General features: G+C 43.7%; 1 protein-coding gene and 1 non-coding gene across 7 annotated transcripts in view; one reads left to right on the top strand and one right to left on the bottom strand.

The window, feature by feature from the left end:
* VANGL2 (VANGL planar cell polarity protein 2) overlaps window positions 1–1,225 on the bottom strand; it is a 28,504-nt gene extending 27,279 nt beyond the window's left edge. For 2 of the 6 annotated variants that reach the window (XM_031654525.1, XM_031654527.1), the window contains exon 1: window positions 924–1,225. The gene's annotated coding sequence lies outside the window, so the exon portion shown is untranslated. Of the gene's footprint in view, window positions 1–450; window positions 652–923 lie in introns of those variants that run through there. The other 4 variants (XM_031654521.1, XM_031654526.1, XM_031654523.1 and 1 more) reach the window with 2 other exon arrangements.
* A 7,646-nt stretch (window positions 1,226–8,871) lies between these two features.
* On the top strand, window positions 8,872–9,013 carry LOC116271894. The gene has a single exon (XR_004180638.1). It is a non-coding gene; the product is annotated as a U4 spliceosomal RNA (small nuclear RNA).
* The last annotated feature ends 12,687 nt before the right edge of the window (window positions 9,014–21,700 follow it).

Genomic DNA, 21,700 nt, shown 5'->3' with positions numbered 1-21,700 from the left:
ACACACCTCTTTCCCGTGAAGCCCTCTCCCAATACACACACATAGACATACACGCCTTCCCCTAAGTATACATATAAACACATATCCAAACACACAGCAGATGCGTGGTCAGCCGCTTCTTGGGTGCACACACAGTCAAGCACAGAAAAACACCTACACATCCAAACCAGGGGCCCACCTGCAGGAACATGCAGCACGTCAAGGCATGCACACACACCAAAACAAAGAATCATGCACACGGATCCTCCACCAACCCTTCAAAACTCACTAACGCAGAGCCCACAGTCCCCTAAATGGGTAAATATGAGGGGGGAGAAGGATGCCAGCGTCTGTTCCCTCGGCCCGTATACACAGTCTACCGCTTCCAGCCCCATCCTCTGGCTGTACACACACCCTATCTACTCTGCCCAGCCCGCCCCACAGACTCCACTCTAAACCCTTAATGCATACCTGCCTCCGTCCCTCCCCACGCTCCTGAGGGGTGTGTGCACCCCAAAACACCCTTGGCTTCCAATACCTCCAGACTCCGATCCTTCCACGCCTCTCCCCCCACCTCCAACACAAGCTCCCAGTCTCCGGCTTCAACCGGCTCCCCTGGGATCATTAAGGCCCCCGCCCGGGCCCAGGAAAGTCCCCGGCTCTCCAGGCCTGGGCTCCGCCCCCTCCCCCACGAGCCCCTTCTCCTCCCCAAAGTTGCGGGGGGGTACTCCGCTGTGCCGTGGGGAAGCGCACCGGAAGGGGGTTGCCCGGAGCCCAGCCCCCCTTCCCCCATAAGCCACCCCGCTCGCTCTGGGGTCGGGCACCCCCTGGCCCCTTGCATGATTTTCCTCCTTTTCCGTTTCTTTTTTTCTCTTTCTTTCTTTTTCTTTTTCTTTTTTTTTTTTTTTCAAACTTTGCCCGCGCCCCCGCGGCCCGGCACTCACCCGCCGCTGCGAACTGCCGGGTGGGCTCAGCGGGCGCCCCGCTCGGCCCGTCGCCTTTGTATCCGCAGCGCTTCGGGTCGCTCCGAACTCGGCGCTACCGGACAGGCAGCGCGGGCGATGGGGGTGTTGAGACGGGGGGTTCTTGAGTCTGGTCACCCCCTGCTCCGTCCCAGACCGCTGCCTCTTCCCCCTCAAGGCCCCGGGGGCTGGGGGCCAGGGGGGAATAGGGGGCGCTCAGGCTCCCATGGCGGGACCAAGGATCAAGGAATCAAGGATCAGGAATCAGATCGGGAGCCGGCGGCGGAGGGGGGAGGGGGCGGAGGGGGAGGGGATGAGGGTGGGGGGGTGCAGGGGGCGGGGGAGCGCGAGCTCCCGGGTGCCGCCTCCTGGCTGTTCCCGCAGCCGCCGCCCCTCCTACCGCCACATCCATTGTCTGCGGCCCCGCTCTTCCCGGAGTCGCCGCTCCCCCAGCCCTGCGCCTTCAGATGCCCGGCGGCCCTCAGCGATCCTGGGAATCCGCGGTGGGGCTGACACACGGGTGCCGAACGGTGGGCAGGAGAATGCCTCGATTCTTGGCCTTGGCCCAGCCCGCAGTCCCTCCTGGGACTGTCTTCCTCGACCCCTCCTGTCGGAGACGGAACCCCCAGATCCCCGGGGCTGGCCATATTCTCTTTAGGGCCACGGACCCGGCTGCACAAAATCCAATGGAATCTGGGCCGTGGGAAGACTGAATTTTTTTCCCCCTAGGGGTGCGAGAAGGGAGGGTCATCCCTAATTTTAATTAGTGGCGAGAGACGCACGCCTCTTCCCATGCATACGGGGATTTCCCTGACACCATCACCACCATATCCCCTCCTTCCAAAAATAACTTAATTACTTGGAGTTCTAGCTGCGAGCAGCGACCGCCCCAGTCAGTCTGGGACGCTCCCTCATTAACACGTTTTTCCTCCCCTCTGGTTTGAGTGTTGGGATTAATTACAAAGGGAACCCTGCCCTGGGGAAGAAGGGGAGGAGGAGACGACGCGGGCGCCTGGGAGTTTGGATGGCAGAGGAGAGGGGGCCTTCTCCCAGGAAACCTCCAAGAGGAAAAATGCCTTGGCCTGTTGGGTCCCCAACCCCAAGCAGGCAGACTGTGCATCCCAGGAGTTTCAGATACTTTAGAGTTGAAGGTGCCACACAGGGATGGTAGGGTCTCACAAAATATCCTACACGTCTGAGGCATTTCTGCCTCCCAGTATGCCAAGAAGTCAGTTAGGGTTCTTTTATATCTGACCCTGCAAGAGTGACCCTACACCGTAAAAGCCTGGGCTGTGGGAAGTCCATGTTCCCCTTGGAGTAAGCGAAAGCAGTATTCAATTATCATTAGTGTTATTGGCGTGCAACCTGCTACTTAGAGTAGTATCATTTCGAAAGCATCTTCACATACTTCTCCCTAAGCAGGCCAAGGCCTTTTCAACATCTCAGCCTCCTTCAGTTTCCAGTCCTGGCACCTGCTCTAACAACCCTGTGATTAAGGAATCCCAGAGAAGAAGACTCCCAGTCTCTGTTCCTCACTTGTTTCGGAATTTTTGCTCCTCCCTAATGAAAATTATTTCCTGAGACCTAATCTCACCCCTTTTGATGGTTCATTCTAACCTGTCCAAAGATGAGGACAGAGCCAACTTTGCTGCATTGTTCAAAGATGCAGAACAGTAAAACACACTTCCTTTCTCCTTTGCCCAAACTCTGCCTTTCTTCATCCCCTCCTCCAGTAGTATGGGTAAGCAGGTGACTCAGCACCAAGACTACATGAAATATGCAGAATCATCATTTCATGTACCCAAGTCCCTGCATGCGTCCAGGCACTCATTCACCTTGTGCCTATCATGTGCAGGCACCGGGCTGCACTAGGGCTCGTATGAGGAGGTGGCAGGAGAGCTGGGGAAGAAGGGTTAAGGGAAGTAGGGAGGACATGGGTGTCCCCAGCCTTGCCCCAAAGCACACCCCAGTGCTGGGCAGCTAGTGTGTAATTTGACACAGAGTCAGGGCTGCCGTGGCACCGTCTGTCAGGCAGATTCAGTGTGAATTATGTTCACATGCTGCTAGCCTGTTTCTCAGACCTCAGAAGGGCCCTAAGAACTGGAAAAAGTGCTCCTGATGCCAGAATTACAGATAATTCCATAGTCTGGCCCCACTGAAATCTTGAAACCTAAGTCAGGATGTTAACAGATGAGGCTTCCCAATTAACAGGTATCAGGCATCAGGCTAGAATAAGTTTGGTTCCTCCTTTCTCTTCTCTGAGGGTGAGGTTGGGGGCTTTCAGTTACATCTCTGCAATGAAAACACCGGATTACAGAGTCCAACAATAAATTTTACTGGTGTGGTCTGTCCCATTCAGCAATTCTCTGTACTACCTTCTACCTTCACCCCAGGATAGAATCCCATCTGGATTTCACACGTCCCCAAGTCACTGAGTAAGGAAACAAAGAGACCCAACTAGAAGGCCCATGTGCCCTACGGTCTAAGGGACCTAGCTTAATTCTTTAGAAGGAAGGAGAGCACTGAAAGGACATTTGACTGAGATTTTCCCAAAGGGGTCAACCTACAATAACAGAGGGAGGCCAGGAGCCTGAGGGATAACAGAATGGAACAGATTGGATTTTGTACAGCTCCTGTCCTTGAGGACATAGTCGAGTTTCTTGATTTCTTCAAGCCTCAATTTCTGCTTGTATAAAAAGGATCTAATGAAGTAACCGAAGGAACACGCTTCACATACCCATAGTGCCACAGTCAATTCCCAATCGAGCTTCCCCTCTCTGTTCTGTGCCTAGGACACTCCTCTTAAGAGAGAACACTTCTCTAGGACACTTCTTTCAGTACTCTTCCTCGGGGAAGGAGGGCCCTAGCTAAAAGCCAGGGCTCTCCATTAAAGCCCTTTCAACGCCTCACCAGCTCACTAGGTGGAGGTGGGGCTGGCGGAGTCAGATCAGAGGCTTCCCAGGAGCCCTGGGAGTTGGACTCTCCTGGGGAAGATTCAGGGAGCTCAAGAAGTGACAGTAGACTCTCTCTGAGGGAAGGTCCAGACTATAGAGAAGCACCTACCTACTTCCTGTGTGGTTGAAGCTGTCCCTGGAGGTCAGGCCCAGACCACAGTAGCAAAAGTTAGGTTTTCTGCTCTGATGAAAAGTAGGGCCTTTTTACAGTGCTGCTCAGAGAAAGGGAATCCTTGGTACCTTACCCGTAGAAGCTTCACACACTAGCAGAATGGCCATCAAAGTGTTTCCATGTGAGCAATTAGCAATTTTAACCACCTCCCAGGTACAGGTGACTGCAGTAATGTACCCACATGCAGGGCCACAATCACCGTCTACTTCCAGCCCTGCTGATGAGCCTGGGGATGAGTTGATCTCCCGGACTAGTTAGAGATCTTTCTCCAGCACCCACCTTCCCAGAAAGGCTACTTTCAATGCTCACAAAAGGATTTCCAGAACCAGTCTATATTGTGAAATACCTGGGTTCTGAGGGTGAGGGGTTTCCCCCCTCAGTTTTAGTAAAAAAAAAAAAAAAAAAACTGCTCACACACAAAAAAACTTAACTGGTCAAGAACTGTACTACATCATAGGCTTGTGGTGAGGTGTCTCTCATGTGAGATCCTGATCTCTGAGAAGAAGGACCACGCCTCATTCATTTCTATATCTCTGGCACATAAAATACACTAAGTTAGCATTAGCTGCCTTCCCTTCTTGCTTCCTTCTCTTTCTCCCTTCCTCATCTATGAAACCTTGATCACTCCCTATTCATCAAACCTTTATTAAGTGTGAGTTTCCTCAAATCCAATCCTATTATCATGAATCTAAAATGTTACCTACAATTAAACCAGTGGTTGTGAACTTTGACTGCAGATTTTAATCTCCTGGGAAGCTTTGAAAACACATCAATGCCCAGGACCATCCCGGACTCATTAAACCAGAAACTTCCGAGGTGTGACCCAGCTATTGGCACTTTTTAAAGATACCTCAGTGATTCTAATGTGAGAACCACTGAATTAAACTCTTTCTGATTTCCTTCCTCCTTCTAGGGAAGAATAAACACTCTCCACCTCCCTTGCCTGGGTCTAGGCCCTGCAGGTGTGTGTTATATCCCGTCCTTTCCCACCTCCATCCATTATTCCCAATCTCTCCTGTAACCAACTTTGGCCTCTTCACTGATCTTTGCCCAGCAGACATAATAAAATGAAATACCTTCCTCCACTCAGTAGTCTCCTCTTGCTTTAGCCTTCGCTTTCATTTCTTTCTCATCTAACCCTCTTAAAAAAGATTATTAGGCCAGGCCTGGTGGTTCACGCCTGTAATCCTAGCACTTTGGGAGGCTGAGGCGGGTGGATCACCTGAGGTCGAGAATTCGAGACCAGCCTGACCCACATGGAGAAACCCTGTCTCTACTAAAAATACAAAATTAGCTGGGCGTGGTGGCAGGTGCCTGTAATCCCAGCTACTCGGGAGGCTGAGGCAGGATAATCGCTCGAACCCGGGAGGCGGAGATTTCGGTGAACTGAGTTCCCACCATTGCATTCCAGCCTGGGCAAAAAGAGTGAAACTCCGTCTCAAAAAAAAAAAAGTAGATTCTTCACTACTATCTCTCTTCCTCCCTTCACTCCTCAGCTCCTTGAACCCAAGCCGCCCTTCCAATGTGTTTTCTACTCCTGACTCCAAATACTGTTACTTCCCAAAATTTAGCCTTTGGCCCCCTTACTCCCCACTCCACATGCTTTTCCAAAGCAATGTCATTCACTCCTGTGGCTTCAGTCAGTGCTCACTTATGAATGCTGCTAAATCCAGGTCTAACTTGTGAGCATAAGACTCAAATTTCCGACTTCCTACCATACATTTTCACTTGGATATTTCTTGGGTATCTTAAATGTAATAGGTTTAAAAGGAAGAACATTATCTTCCTTCCACCTCTATCCCCTTGACTTATTCAGACCTTTATCTTTTCCAAACATGTCTCATTCTCTTTCAATCCATCTTCCTCCCTGTTGCCAATGTGATTTTTATGAAAGGGAAATCAGCCTGTCACTCTCTTACCTAAAACAACCCATGGCTTCCCACTGTCTACAAGATAAAGTCAAAACTTTTTGGCACCATATATAAGAAACTTCAGGCCCCAACTCATTCCCCTTCTGCAGGCTTATCTCCTAGTACTCCCTGTGCATTTAAAGCCCAAACTTTCAGCACACATATATCCAAACTATAACCATCTACTCGTTGTTCTGCCAACTTGAGGCTCTACTACTTCTCTGCCTTCTCACAAAGTTCCCTTTGCCTAAAATGCCCTCCTCCTTCTTTCTGCCTGGAAAGTTCTGTTCATCCTTCAAGACTCGACTGTAGCCTCCTCTGCAACTCTTTACCAACTTTCCCAAGCAAAGCTAGATGGCCCCACATCCAGAGAACCTCCTTTGTGCTCTCAAAGCTCTGCATACCTTTCTTTTAGCATTTATGATATTGTATGGCAATTTCTTCATAATAATTGAATGGTAGTTTCTCAATAATAGCATTTTAAGGTTGGAGGAGACTCTGAATTTTACAGATGAGGAAACAGGTGCAAAGTAAGTGCCTCATTGCCCAAAATCATACGGCTAATTAGTGGCAGCACCAGAACTAAACCCCAGGTCTCCTGACTTACTATTCAGTAGTCTGTTAACTGCACCACATTAACTGAGCATGGTTTCATCTGAAATAAAGATACAGGGTAGTGACTCCTAGTGTTTTGTGGACTTTTGAGACTTTGATGAAAGCTACAAGTACTCCCCAGAAAAATGTACGCATGTACACATGTACACACACAGAACTTCACATCCATCTCAGGGCATACAGGGGGGTATGTGTGGCATTGGTTGAAAGAGAGAAGAATCTAGAAGCAGCAAAACCAGTAAGAAGGCTAATTAAACAGTTTGGGGGGCAGGGTGGGGGAGGGGAGTTGAGCCTGGCTCCAAGGCTGTGGGGATAGATAAGGATAGAAAAGAAAGCTCGTTGCCAGGCACCGTGGCTCACACCTGTAATCCCAATACTTTGGGAGGCTAAGGCGGATGATCACGAGGTCAGGTGTTTGAGACCACACGGCCAACATGGTGAAACTCCGTTTCTACTAAAAATATGAAATTAGATGGGCATGGTGGTGCATGCCTGTAATCCTAGCTGCTTGGGAGGCTGAGGCAGGAGAACTGCTTGAACCTGGGAGGCAGAGGTTGCAGTGAGCCAAGATCACTTCATTGCACTCCAGCCTGGGCAACAGGAGCGAAACTCCATCTCAAAAAAAAAAAAAAAAAAGCTGAAATTTGGAAGAGATGACCTGCAGGCGGGATGAATAGGGTTGAGGAACAAAGAGGCATTTAAAATGACTCAAAATGACTATCTGGTATGTATATTAAGGAAGCTGGTGATACCATACATAAAATTAGGGGCTATTGAGAGAGCAGGTTTAAAGAGTAGATAATATGTGGGATTTGACAGGTATCTCAGGTATCCGTGGGTTATCAGGGTAGGGACATCCGTAGGAAGCTGTTAATAACATAAGTACTTTCCACATCTCTCCTGCCACTCTTTTTCAGGCCACCTGAACAATCTATTATTCCCTAGCCCAAACACATGCTTTACTGCCTCCAATCCCATTGTTCATCCTATTGCCTCTATATAGAGCACCTTCCTTACACCATCACCCATATCCAAAATATTTCAAGGTTCAATTTGAATATTTTCTTGAGTCATTCCTGACATCATCAGTTTGACTTAATATCTCTCTTCTGTAAAGTCCCAAATCTTTCATTGAATCTCTCCCACCATATTCACTATTTTGTCTTTTTTTTTTTTTTTTTTCCTTGAGACAAGGTCTTGCTCTGTTGCCCAGGCTGGAGGGCAGTGGCATGATCTCAGCTCACTGCAGCCTCAACTTCCCCAGGTTCAGGTGATCCTCCCACTTCAGTCTCCCAAGTAGTTGGGACCTGCCACAATACCCAGCTAACTTTTGTAATTTTTGGAGAGACAGGGTTTCACCACATTGCCCAGGCTGGCCTCCAACTTCTGATCTCAACAGATCAACCTGCTTTGGCCTCCCCAAGTATTAGTATTACAGGTATGAACCACCATGCTCAGCCATATTCACTATTTTGAATTTCAGTTATTTATGTTCCTGAGAAAAAGAGGCAAGAAGAAACAAAGGACAGATGGTACAAATAGATAACAAATAACAAGACAAAAATTTAAGCCAGGCTATATCAGTAATCACATTAAATATAAATGGTCTAAATACTCCAATTAAAGGCCAGGTGCAGTGGGGTCGTGCGTATAATTCCAGCACTTCGGGAGGTCAAGGAGGGTAGATCAGTTGAGGTCAGGAGTTCGAGACCAGCCTGGCCAACATGGTGAAACCCTGTCTCTACTAAAAATACAAAAATTAGGCGTGGTGGGGTGCACCTGTAATCCCAGCTACTTGGGATGCTGAGACAGGAGACTCACTTGAACCCAGGAGATGGTGGTTGCAGTAAGCCAAGACTGCACCACTGCACTCCAGCCTGGGTGACAGAGTGAGACTCGGTTTAAAAAAAAAAAAAAAAAAAAAAAAGCATAATTTGTCAGATTAGATTATAAAAGCATGATTTGTCAGATTAGATTATAAAAGCATGATTTGTCAGATTAGATTATAAAAGCAATATCTAACTGCCTAAAAAAATCCTTTTAAATATAGACACAAATAAGTTAAAGCTAAAAGGATAGAAAAAATGTACCATGCTAATGCTAATCAAAATAAAGTTGGAATGGCTATACTAATACTAATAATGTAGATTTCAGAGCAAAGAATATTGCCAGGGATAAAAAAGATCATTTCATAATGATAAAGAGGTCAATTCATCAAGAAGACATAATAACTCTAAACATTTATGTACCCAATAACAGATATTCAAAGTACATGAAGAAGCTTTGCACAATGGCAAGTATCATAGCCAATGAGGTTTATCTGAGGCACTACTATTGCTAATTGAAAACTTTTCCCAATACCCCACTGTGATGACTTGTAACATAGTCAGCATTGACAATTTTTGACAGTCTTTACGAAGACTGAATTTGAAAAAAAAAAAAAAAAAAAAAAAAAAACCTGGGCTAGTCATAGTGGCTCACGTCTATAGTCCCAGCACTTTTGGGAGGCCAAGGTGGGTTGATCACTCGAGCCCAGCAGCGCAAGACCAGCCTGGGCAACATGGTGAAATCCCATCTCTACTAAAAATACAAAAATTAAACAGGCTTGGTGGCGTGTACCTGTAGTCCCAGCTACTCAGGAGGTGGGGTCTGAGACATGAGAATTGCTTGAATCCAGTAGGCAGAGGTTGTGGTGAGCTGAGATCATGCCACTGCACTCCAGCCTGGGCGACAGAGTGAGACTCTATTTCAGAAAAAAAAATACAAATACAAATACAAAAATTAGCTGGGCATGGTGGCTCACACCTGTAGTCCCAGCTACCTGGGAGGCTGAGATGGGAGGATCACCTGAGCCTGGGGAGGTGAAGGCTGCAGTAAGCCATGATTGTGGCACTGCACTCCAGCCTAGGTGACAGAGTAGGAGTCTCTCTTTATCTCTCTCTCTCTCTCTCTATGTATATATGTTTGTGTGTGTATATATATAGGTGTGTGTGTGTGTATGCATATACACATGAAGCAAAAACCAATAGAACTACAAGGATAAATTGACAAATCCATAATGATAATCAGTAATATCAATACCCATATCTTAATAATTGATAGAACAAATAGAAAATCAGTAAAGATATAAAAGATTTGACCAACAGTATCAATTAATTTGACTCAATTGATTATTGAACATTCCATCCAACAGCCGAATTTTTTTCAATAACATTTCACTGGAACATTTACCAAGGTAGCCATAAAGTAAGTAGTGATCAATTTTAAAAGAATCAGATTATATAAAATATATTCCCTGGCTACAGTGGTATTAAAGTAAATATCAATAATGGAAAGATATCTAGAAAATCTCCAAATATAATACCAGAGACTGGAAAGGGTGGAGGGGAAGGAAAGAATGAAGACAGGTTGATTATGGGCACAAACATATAGTTAGACAGAAGACATAAGCTCTAATGTTTGATAGCAGACTAGGGTGACTATACTTAGCAACAATATTATGTATATTTCAAAGTAACTAGAGGAGAGAATTTGAAATGATACCAGAACTTAAGAATGATAAACACTCATTAACAAGGTGATGGGGGATAGAAATCTGACATCAAGGTGTTGGTAGGGCCATGCTTTCTCTGAAGGAACTAGGGGAGAGTCCTTCCTTGCTTCTTCCAGCTCCTGGTGTTTTCTGACAATCCAGGGCATTCCTTGGTTTGTAAATTCATCACTCCGTTCTCTGCCTCCATTGTCATTTGGCTGGATTCTCTCTCTGGATCTCTGCATCATCTTCCCTCCCTGTGTGTCTATGTCCAAATTTCCCTCTTCTTAAAGGATACCAACCATATTGGATTAAGGGCCCATCTTACACCATTACCTCATCTTAATGAATTGCATCTGCAAAGACTTCTATTTATAAACAAACTCAGAGTCACAGGTACCAGGGGTTAGGACTTCAATATATCTCTTGGAAGGAAGGGTCAATTCAACCCATAGAACACTCAAAAGATTAAATTTAAAACACCATTTACAGTGACACCAAAAAATGTAAAATACTGGGGGACAAATCCCACCAAAGATGTGCAAGTCTGATGCACTGAAAACTATAAAATATTGCTCAAAGAAATTAAAGAAAGTTAGAGTCCATTCCAAGATGGCTGAGTAGGAACAGCTCCAGTCTGCAGCTCCCAGCATGATTGACAAAGAAGATGGGAGATTTCTGCATTTCCAACTGAGGTACCTGGTTCATCTCATTGGGACTGGTTGTACTGTGGGTGCAGCCCATGGAGGGCAAGCCAAAGCAGGGCAGGGTGTTGCCTCACCGGGGAAGTGCAAGGATTTGGGGGATTTCCTTTTCCTAGCTAAGGGAAGCTGTGACAGACTGTACCTGGAAAAACAGTACACTCTTGCCCAAATACTGTGCTTTTCCCATGGTCTTAGCAACCAGCAGACCAGGAGGTTCTCCGCCATGCCTGACTCAGCAGGTCCCATGCCCACAGAGCCTTGCTGACTGCTAGCACAGCAGTCTGAGATCAACCTGCAAGGCAGCAGTCTGGTAGGGGGAGGGGTGTCCACCATTGCTGAGACTTGAGTAGGTAAACAAAGTAGCCTGGAAGTTCAAACTGGGCAGAGCCCAACACAGTTCAGCAAGGCCTACTGCCTCTATAGACTCCACCTGTGTAGGCAGGGCATACCTGAACAAAAGGCAGCAGAAACTTATGCAGACTTAAATGTCCCTGTCTGACAGCTCTGAAGAGAGCAGTGATTCTCCCAGCACAGTGTTTGAGCTCTGAGAACAGACAGACTGCATCCTCAAGTGGGTCCCTGACCCCCGTGTAGCCTAACAGGGAGACACCTCCCAGTAGGGGCTGACAGGCACCTCATACAGACAGGTGCCCTCTGGGACAAAGCTTCCAGAGGAAGGATCAGGCAGCAATATTTTCTGTTCTGCAATATTTGCTGTTCTGCAGCCTCTGCTAGCGATACCCAGGCAAACAGGGTCTGGAGTGGACCCCCAGCAAAATCCATCAGACCAGCAGCTGATGGACCTGAATGTTAGAAGGAAAACTAAAAAACAGAAAAGAATAGCATCAACATCAACAAAAAGGACATCCACATCAAAACCCCGTTTTTAGGTCACCAATGTCAAAGACCAGAGATAGATAAACCACAAAGATGGGGAGAAACCAGAGCAGAAAAGATGAAAATTCTAAAAATGAGAGTGCCTCTTCTCCTCCAAAGGATCGCAGCTCCTCGCCAGCAATGGAACAAAGCTGAATGGAGAATGACTTTGATGACTTGACAGAAGCAGGCTTCAGAAGGTCGGTAATAACAAACTTCTCCAAGCTAAGGGAGCATATTCTAACCCATTGCAAGGAAGCTAAAAATCTTGAAAAAAGGTTAGGCAAATGGCTAACTAGAAAAAACAGTGCAGAGAAGACCTTAAATGACCTGATAGAGCTGAAAACAATGGTATGAGAACTTTATGATGCATGCACAAGCTTCAGTAGCCAATTTGATCAAGTGGAAGAAAGGGTATCAGTGATTGAAGATCAAATTAATGAAATAAAGTGAGAAGACAACAATAGAGAAAAAAACAGTAAAAAGAAATGAACAAGGCCGGGCGCAGTGGCTCAAGCCTGTATCCCAGCACTTTGGGAGGCTGAGACGGGTGGATCACGAGGTCAGGAGATCGAGACCATCCTGGCTAACATGGTGAAACCCCGTCTCTACTAAAAAAATACAAAAAAACTAGCCGGGCGAGGTGGCGGGCACCTGTAGTCCCAGCTACTCGGGAGGCTGAGGCAGGAGAATGGCGTAAACCCAGGAGGCGGAGCTTGCAGTGAGCTGAGAGCTGGCCACTGCACTCCAGCCTGGGTGACAGAGCGACACTCGGTCTCAAAAAAAAAAAAAAAAAAAAAAAAGAAATGAACAAAGCCTCCAAGAAATATGGGACTCTGTGAAAAACCAAATCTAAGTTTGATTGGTGTACCTGAAAGTGATGGGGAGAATGGAATCAAGTTGGAAAACACTCTTCAGGATATTATCCAGGAGAACTTCCCCAACCTAGCAAGGCAGGCCAACATTCAAATTCAGGAAATACAGAGACCACCACAAAGATACTCCTCAAGAAGAGCCAAGACACATAATTGTCAGATTCACAAAGGTTGAAATGAAGGAAAAAATGTTAGGAGCAGCCAGAGAGGAAGTTCGGGTTACCCACAAAGGGAAGCCCATCAGATTACAGCAGATCTTTCAGCAGAAACCATACAAACCAGAAGAGAGTGGGGGCCAATATTCAACAGTCTTAAAGAAAAGAATTTTCAACCCAGAATTTCATATCCAACAAACTAAGCTTCATAAGTGAAGGAGAAATAAAATCCTTTACAGACAAGCAAATGCTGAGAGATTTTGTCACCACCAGGCCTGCCTTACAAGAGCTCCTGAAGGAAGCACTAAACATGGAAAGGAACAACTGGTACCAGCCACTGCAAAAACATGCCAAGTTGTCAAGACTGTCGATGCTATGGAGAAACTGCATCAATTAACGGGCAAAATAACCAGCTTACATCATAATGACAGGATCAAATTCACACATAATATTAACCTTAAATGTAAATGGGCTAAATACCCCAATTAAAAGACACAGACTGGCAAATTGGATAAAGAGTCAAGACCCATCAGTGTGCTGTATTCAAAAGACCCATCTCATGTGCAGAGATACACATAGGCTCAAAATAAAGGGATGGAGGAAGATTTCCCAAGCAAATGGAAAGGAAAAAAAAAAAACCAGGTTGCAATCCTAGTCTCTGATAAAACAGACTTTAAACCAACGAAGATCAAAAGAGACAAAGAAGGCCATTACATAATGGTAAAGAATCAATTCAACAGAAGAGCTAACTATCCTAAATATATATGCACCAATACAGGAGCACCCAGATTCATAAAGCATGTCCTTAGAGACCTACAAAGAGACTTAGACTCCCATACAATTACAGCGGGAGAATTTAACACCCCACTGTCAATATTAGACAGATCAACCAGACAGAAAGTTAACAAGGATATCCAGAACTTGAACTCAGCTCTGCACCAAGTGGACCTAATAGACATCTACAGAACTCTCCACCTCAAATCAAAAGAATATACATTCTTCTCAGTGCCACATCACACTTATTCTAAAATTGACCACATAATTGGAAGTAAAACACTCCTCAGCAAATGTAAAAGAACAGAAATCACAACAACCTGTCTCAGACCACAGTGCAATCAAATTACAACTCAGGATTAAGAAACTCACTCAAAACCTCTCAACTACATGGAAACTGAACAACCTGCTCCTGAATGACTACTGGGTAAATAACGAAATGAAGGCAGAAATAAAGATGTTCTTTGAAATCAATGAGAACAAATACACAACGTACCAGAATCTCTGGCACACATATAAAGCAGTATGTAGAGGGAAATTTATAGCACTAAATGCCCACAAGAGAAAGCAGGAAAGATCTAAAATCGACACCCTAACATCACAATTAAAAGAACTAGAGAAGCAAAAGCAAACACATTCAAAAGCTAGCAGAAGGTAAGAAATAACTAAGATCAGAGCAGAACTGAAGGAGATAGAGACACCAAAAACCCTTCAAAGAAAATCAATGAATCCAGGAGCTGGTTTTTTGAAAAGATCAACAACATAGATAGACCGCTAGCAAGACTAAAAAAGAAGAAAAGAGAGAAGACTCAAATAGAGGCAATAAAAAATGATAAAGGGAATATCACCACCGATCCCACAGAAATACAAATGACCATCAGAGAATACTATAAACACTTCTATGCAAATAAACTAGAAAATCTAGAAGAAATGGATAAATTCCTGGACACATACACCTTCCCAAGACTAAACCAGGAAGAAGTTGAATCTCTGATAGACCAATAACAGGCTCTGAAATTGAGGCAATAATTAATAGTCTACCAACCAAAAAAGTCCAGGACCAGACGGATTCGCAGCCAAATTCTACCAGAGATACAAAGAGAAGCTGGTACTATCCCTTCTGAAACTATTCCAATCCATAGAAAAAGAGAATACTTTCTAACTCATTTTATGAGGCCAGCGTCATCCTGATACCAAAGCCTGGTAAAGACACACACAAAAAAAGAGAATTTTACACCAATATCCCTGATGAACATCGATGTGAAAATCTTCAATAAAATACTGGCAAACTGAATCCAGCAGCACATCAAAAAGCTTATCCACCACAATCAAGTCAGCTTCATCTCTGGGATGCAGGGCTGGTTCAACGTATGCAAATCAATAAATGTAATCCATCACTTAAGTAGAACCAACCACAAAAACCACATGATTATCTCAATAGATGCAGAAAAGGCCTTCAACAAAATTCAACAGCCCTTCATGCTAAAAACTCCCAATAAACTAGGTATTGATGGAACATATCTCAAAATAATAAGAGCTATTTATGACAAACCCACAGCCAATATCATACTGAATGAACAAAAACTGGAAACATTCGCTTTGAAAACCAGCACAAGACAAGGATGCCATCTCTCACCACTCCTATTCAACATAGTGTTGGAAGTTCTGACCAGGGCAATCAGTCAGGAGAAAGAAATAAAGGGTATTCAATTAGGAAAAGAGGAAGTCAAATTGTCCCTGTTTGCAGATGACATGAATGTATATTTAGAAAACCCCATCATCTCAGCCCTAAATCTCCTCAAGCTGATAAGCAACTTCAGCAAAGTCTCAGGATACAAAATCAATGTGCAAAAATCACAAGCATTCCTATACACCAGTAACAGACAAACAGAGAGTCAAATCATGAGTGGACTCCATTCACAATTGCTTCAAAGAGAATAAAATACCTAGGAATCCAACTTACAAGGCATGTGAAGGACCTCTTCAAGGAGAACTACAAACCACTGCTCAGTGAAATAAAAGAGGACCCAAACAAATGGAAGAACATTCCATGCTCATGGATAGGAAGAATCAATATTGTGAAAATGGCCATACTGCCCAAGGTAATTTATAGATTCAATGCCATCCCCATCAAGCTACCAATGACTTTCTTCACAGAATTGAAAAAAAATTAAAGTTCGTATGGAACCAAAAAAGAGCCCACATTGTCAAGACAATCCTAAGCAAAAAGAACAAAGCCGGAGGCATCATGCTACCTGACTTCAAACTATACTACAAGTCTACAGTAACCAAAACAGCATAGTACTGGTACCAAAACAGAGATATAGACCAATGGAACAGAACAGAGGCCTCAGAATAACACCACACATCTACAACCATCTGATCTTTGACAAACCTGACAAAAACAAGAAATGGGGAAAGGATTCCCTATTTAATAAATGGTGCTGGGAAAACTAGCTAACCATGTGTAGAACACTGAAACTGGATCCCTTCCTTACACCGTATACAAAAATTAATTCAAGATGAATTAAAGACTTAAATGTTAGACCTACAACCATAAAAACCCTACAAGAAAACCTGGTCAATACCATTCAGGACATAGGCATGAGCAAAGACTTCATGACTAAAACATCAAAATCAATGGCAACAAAAGCCAAAATTGACAAATGGGATCTAATTAAACTAAAGAGCTCCTGCACCACAAAAGAAATTGCCATCAGAGTGAACAGGAGTAAACGGGAGAAATTTTTGCAAACTACCCATCTGACAAAGGGCTAATATCCAGAATCTACAAATAATTTAAATTTACAAGAAAAAAAACAAGGACCCCATCAAAAAGCGGGCAAAGGATATGAACAGACACTTTTCAAAAGAAGACATTTATGCAGCCAACAGACACATGAAAAAATGCTCATCATCACTGGTCATCAGAGAAATGCAAATCAAAACCACAATGAGATACCATCTCACACCAGTTAGAATGGCGATCATTAAAAAGTTAGGAAAAAACAGATGATGGAGAGGATGTGGAGAAATAGGAACACTTTTACACTGTTGGTGGAAGTGTAAATTAGTTAAACCATTGTGGAAGACAGTGTGGCAATTCCTCAAGGATCTAGAACTAGAAATACTATTTGACCCAGCAATCCCATTACTGGGTATATACCCCAAAGGATTATAAATCATGCTACTATAAAGACACATGCACGTGTATGTTTATTGTGGCACTATTCACAATAGCAACGACTTGGAACCAACCCAAATGTCCATCAATGATAGACTAGATTAAGAAAATGTGGCACATATACACCATGGAATACTGTGCAGCCATAAAAAAGGATGAGTTCATGTCCTTCACAGGGACATGGATGAAGCCGGAAACCACCATTCTCAGCAAACTATCACAAGGACAGAAAACCAAACACCACCTGTTCTCACTCATAGGTGGCAACTGAACAATGAGAGCACTTGGACACAGAGCGGGGAACATCACACACCGGGGCCTGTTGTGGGGTTGGAGGCTGGAGGAAGGATAGCATTAGGAGAAATACCTAATGTAAATGACGAGTTGATTGGTGCAGCAAACAACATGGCACATGTATACATATGTAACAAACCTGCACGTTGTGCACATGTACCCTAGAACTTAAAGTATAGTAAAAAATAAAACAAAAAGAAATTAAAGAAGGTCTAAATAAATGGGGCAATATACTATACATTGTTTATGGGTTAGAAGATTTCATATTGTTAAGATTTTACTTCTCTAAAAGTTGATCGGCCGGGCGCTGTGGCTCACGCCTGTAATCCTAGCACTTTGGGAGGCCAAGGCAGGTGAATCACCAGGTCAGGAGATCCAGACCATCCTGGCTAACAGGGTGAAACCCCGTCTCTACTGAAAATACAAAAAAATTAACCAGGCGTGGTGGCGGGTGCCTGTAGTCCCAGCTACTTGGGAGACTGAGGCAGGAGAATGGTATGAATCCAGGAGGCGGAGCTTGCAGTGAGCCCAGATCGCACGCCACTGAGCTCCAGCCTGGGCGACAGAGTGAGACTCCGTCTCAAAAACAAAAACAAAAAAACCTAAAACTATAAAACTTCCCAACAAAAACAGGGAGAAAATCCTTGTGAACTTGGGTGAGGCAAAGATTTCTTACACCAAGAGCATGATCCATAAAATAAATAAAATGATAAGTGGGACTTCACTAAAAATTAAGAACTTCCACTTTCAAAAGACACTTTTAAGAGGTGAAAAGACAAGTCACGGACTAGAGGGAAACATTTGCAAATCACATATTTGATTTTTTAAAAATTTGGATTCACATCACATAAATAACTCTCAAAACTAAAGAAAGAAAAAAGAGAATAATATATAAAAATATTGCAAAGGGAGAATAAAACTATTATTTTAATAAAGAAAAGATGGATTGTTCAATAAATGGTGTTGGAACAACTGGATAGCCATTTGGAAAAAGTAAAGCTGGATTCCTACCTCATTTCTTATTCTAATAACATGCAGATGCATTAAAGTGTTAAAGGTAAAATACTACCCACAAAAAACTAATCATATAAGTATGAAAAGAGAAGAAAGGAGATTTTTTTTCTTTTGTGATTTTGGAGCAGGGAAAGCCAAGGCCCAAAATACAGAAGTCATAGAAGACAAGATTATACATTTGACTAAACAAAAATTTTCTGCATGGCAAGTGTTACTGTCTATAAACCTATGGATCCTCAGTTTAATAATTCTAGAGATCCTAAAATCAGTTAAAATTCCAAACAATCAAACAGAAAGTGGAAAAACATATCTCTCACTTTACATCACTTTACGTAAGCAGCAAGATTTACAGTGTGGATAATATCAAGTGCTAGTGGCTGGTCACAGTAGCTCATGCCTGTAATCCCAGCATTTTGGGAAGCTGAGGCAGGTGCATCACCTGAGGTCAGGAGCTCAAGACCAGCCTGACCAACATGGTGAAATCCCGTCTCTACTAAAAATACAAAAATTAGCCGGGCATGGTGGTGGGGGCCTGTAATCCCAGCTACTTGGGAGGCTGAAGCAGGAGAATTGCTTGAACCCAGGAGGTGGAGGTTGCAGTGAGCAGAGATCATGCCATTGCACTCCAGTCTGGCGAACACAGCAAGACTCCATCTCAATTTTAAAAAAAGAAAAATCAAGCACTAGTGAAGTGGTAGGAAATGAAGAGCATTGTGAGCTGCTAGTGTGAGTATAAATTGGTACCTTTTGTAGGGTAATTTAGAAGTGTCTAGTAAAATTGAATATGTGTGTAACCTATGATCTAGTTCCAATATCTAGGAATGCATTACAAAAATAATTCTGCAAAAGATACGTAAAATTACATACTCAAGGCTATTCATTGCAGCAAAAAATTAGGAAAAATATCTTCTATGATAAACATATTGTGGAATGTTATACATATAGTAAATGTAGATAAAAAGAATGAAATAAGTCACCATATATTGTTTTAAATTCCAACTCATATAAAAGCAGGATAGAATTTAATAACAAATGTTTGGTAACAAGGAAAAGTAAAAGAAGCAGAGTGAGATGTACACTACAAGATTGTTCTGAAATGTAAAATATGCAAAATAATCTAATGTATTGATCATGGATACACAGACAAAGAAAATAAAGGAATAAAAGGTAGATTCGAAGACACACATTAAATAAATAAGTCAATGCCTATGGGGTGTGAAAAAGAGAATTAGGTGGCTGGGTGCAGTGGGTCACACCTGTAATCCCAGCACTTTGGGAGGCCAAGGTAGGTGGATCACTTGCGGTCAGGAGTTTAAGACCAGCCTGGCCAACATGGTGAAACCATGTTTCTACTGAAAACACAAAAATTACCCTGGCGTGGTGACACACACTTATAATCTCAGTTACTTGGTGGCCTGAGGCAGGAGAATAGCTTGAATCTGGGAGGCAGAGCTTGCAGTGAGTTGAGATGGCGCCCACTGCACTCCAGCCTGTGTGACAGAGCAAGACTCCATCTAAAATAAAATAAATAAATAAAAATAAGGAGAATAAGATTAGGGATGGGAAAATAGAATGCAACAAAAAGGGATACATGAACCAATTATTTAGTGTGCCCAAAAAATAAATAAATAAATAAAACACTAAGACTACTCAGGAGGCTGTAACAGGAACATCACTTGAGTCCAGGAGTTTGAGGCTGTAGTGAGCTAGGATAGCACCACTGCACCCCAGCCTGGACAACAGAGTGAGCTACCATCTCTGAAAAAAAAGGGGGAATAAAAACATTTTTATTTTACCTAAAATAAATTGTATTTTTAAAAAAGTAAATATTGCTTAAATTTTAAAAAGGCTTAAAACAAATTTTAAATAGGCCCAGGATATGAACAGGAAATTCGCAGAAGAAAAACAAATATATAATAAGTACATGAAATTATCATCAACCTCAAATAATAGGAAAAATTCTAATTAAAGAAAAACGTGACATTTCCTTTTGCCCATCAAACTGGCAAAAAAAAAAAAAAAAAAGATGATATTCATTGTTATAAAGGGTAGGGAGAAATGTAGACTCCTATATGTGGTTGGAAATAGTGTGGATTGATAAAGCCTTACTGGAGGGGAATTGCAAGTATCTATCAAAATGTAAAATGTACATTATCTGTAATCTAGCAGTTTTATTTCTAGGAATCTACCTTCACAAAATGCTTATATAGGCTGGGTGCGGTGGCTCATACCTGTAAACCCAGCACTTTGGGAGGCCGAGGCCAGCAGATCACTTGAGGTCAGGAGTTCGAGACCAGCCTAGCCAACATGGTGAAACCACGCCTCTACTAAAAATACAAAAATTAGCTGCGCGTTGTGGCGCATGCCTGTAATCCCAGCTTCTCGGAAGACTGAAGCAGGAGAATCGCTTGAACCCAGGAGGCAGAGGTTGCACTGAGCTGCGATTGCACCACTGCCTTCCAACCTGGGCGAAAGAGTGAGACTCCATCTCAAAAAAAAAAAAAAAAAAAGAAATGCTCATATAAATGCACAAGCATATGCATGGGATGATATGCACTGCAGCATTGTTAATAATGGAAGATTGAAGCCATCAGCAGGAGGAAAGCTCAATGAATTATATACATACGTCCTATGCAGAAGTTTAAAAAGTGAAGCTAGGGCCGGGTGCAGTGGCTCACACCTGTAATCCCAGCACTTTGGGAGACTGAGGTAGGTGGATCACTTGAGGTCAGGCGTTTGAGATGAGCCTGGCCAATGTGGCGAAACCTCACCTCTACTAAAAATACAAAAATTAGCCAGGCGTGATGGCGCATGCCTGTAATCCCAGCTACTCTGGATGCTGAGGCACAAGAATTGCTTGAACCTGGGAGGCGGAGGTTGCAGTAAGCTGGGATTGGGCCACTGCACTCCAGCCTGGGTGACAGAGGAAGACTCTGTCTCAAAACAAAAAAACAAAGAAGCAAACAAACAAAGAAAACATAGTCAGAGATTTGAAGTAACTCACCCCAGGTCACACTGAAACTCATGTGCTAGCAGATAGATGATTTCAGTAAACTTCAGTGTGGTGAGTGCAATGACAGAGATACGCATAGAAAGACCAGGGAGCACATAAGGAGCCAAGCTGGGGCTATAGGAGAGACACACCAAGTTGTGGCACTTTTCTGAAGGCGAGGACATCTGCATTGTCTTGAAGGATGAATAGGACTCATACAGGTGAAGTACAGGAGGAGGAACCACGGGAGCAAAGGCACAGCAGTCAGGAGTACTACGGACTGTGCCAGAGAACCTTGAGTGCCTTTGAATTATTAGAGCAAAAAGTACAAAGGACAGAATGACCAATGGGGCTGGACAAACTGGCAGGAGCTGCACTGTGAAGAGACTTTCATACTATGTTGAAGAACTTGGGTTTTATTCTGGGGAAATAATGGGGAATCGTTTAAAGGATAGTGTAGAAGTGTCCTGGTTCAGTTTGCATTTTGGGTAGCTAAGTCTGAGGGCAGTTTGAAGGGTGGACCTACAGGGAGGAAACCAAAAGGCAGGGAGACTAGCTAGGCCACCACAATACTCCAGGTGAAGAAAAGCATTGGTAGAACTGGTAGAAAAACAGAAGTCACGTTTAGGAGGTAAAATGAATAGCTACTGATGATGGATTGGAGGTGAGACCAGAGGGAAAAATGAGTAGCAATAGTCAGGGCAACTG

This window comes from Papio anubis, chromosome 1, assembly GCF_008728515.1.
Source record: "Papio anubis isolate 15944 chromosome 1, Panubis1.0, whole genome shotgun sequence".
Taxonomy (NCBI): Eukaryota; Metazoa; Chordata; class Mammalia; order Primates; family Cercopithecidae; genus Papio; species Papio anubis.
This window is presented reverse-complemented; position numbering and strand designations above follow the sequence as displayed.